Genomic DNA, 756 nt, shown 5'->3' on the forward strand with positions numbered 1-756 from the left:
GAGTTGCATTTTTATTTCTTTCTTTCATGTTCAGAAATGTAGGAAATACCTTTGTTAGAAGGTTGACTAATAATGTAATTGGGAGCTGAAAATTTATCTTCATCCATTACAACCACCTAAAATATTCAAAGGAAAAAAATTTTTTTAAAAAACACATTGTGTATATAATGTCTCCTTGAAGATGAAGGTGCACTGAATCCAAGCCATGGTACTTTCAATTACCTCATATGCATGTGAGAGTTGGACAATGAATAAGGAAGATGAAAAAAGAGTTGATGCTTTGGACTGTGGTTTCGATGAAGAATACTGAAAGTACAATGCACTGCCAAAAGAATGAATAAATCTGTCCTGGAGAAAGTGCAGTTGGAATGTTTCTTGAAAGGGAGAATGACCAGACTTCTTTTCACCCAGTTTGGTCATGTTGTCAAAAGGCAGCATTCCTTGGGTAAGGATATCATGCTTGGTAAAGTGGGGGGTCAACAAAAAAGGAGAAGGCCTCAACAAGATGGATTGACACAATGGCTGCAACAATGGGTTCAGGTATAGTAAGGACTGTGAGGCTGGCACAGGACTGGGCAGTGTTTCATTCGGTTGTACATAGGGTCACTATTGAGTCAGAGCTGACTCAACCAAACCTAAGATTGTGTATATATATATATGCTTTTCCTTTCACTAAAGCTACCAAATTTTTTGTCACTGTACATGAATGATATTTACAGTTTCTATGTGTTACATCCACCACCAATCTATCAATGT

This window comes from Orycteropus afer, unplaced genomic scaffold (assembly GCF_000298275.1).
Source record: "Orycteropus afer afer isolate SDZICR_OR568_19922 unplaced genomic scaffold, OryAfe1.0 scaffold01156, whole genome shotgun sequence".
Classification (NCBI taxonomy): domain Eukaryota; kingdom Metazoa; phylum Chordata; class Mammalia; order Tubulidentata; family Orycteropodidae; genus Orycteropus; species Orycteropus afer.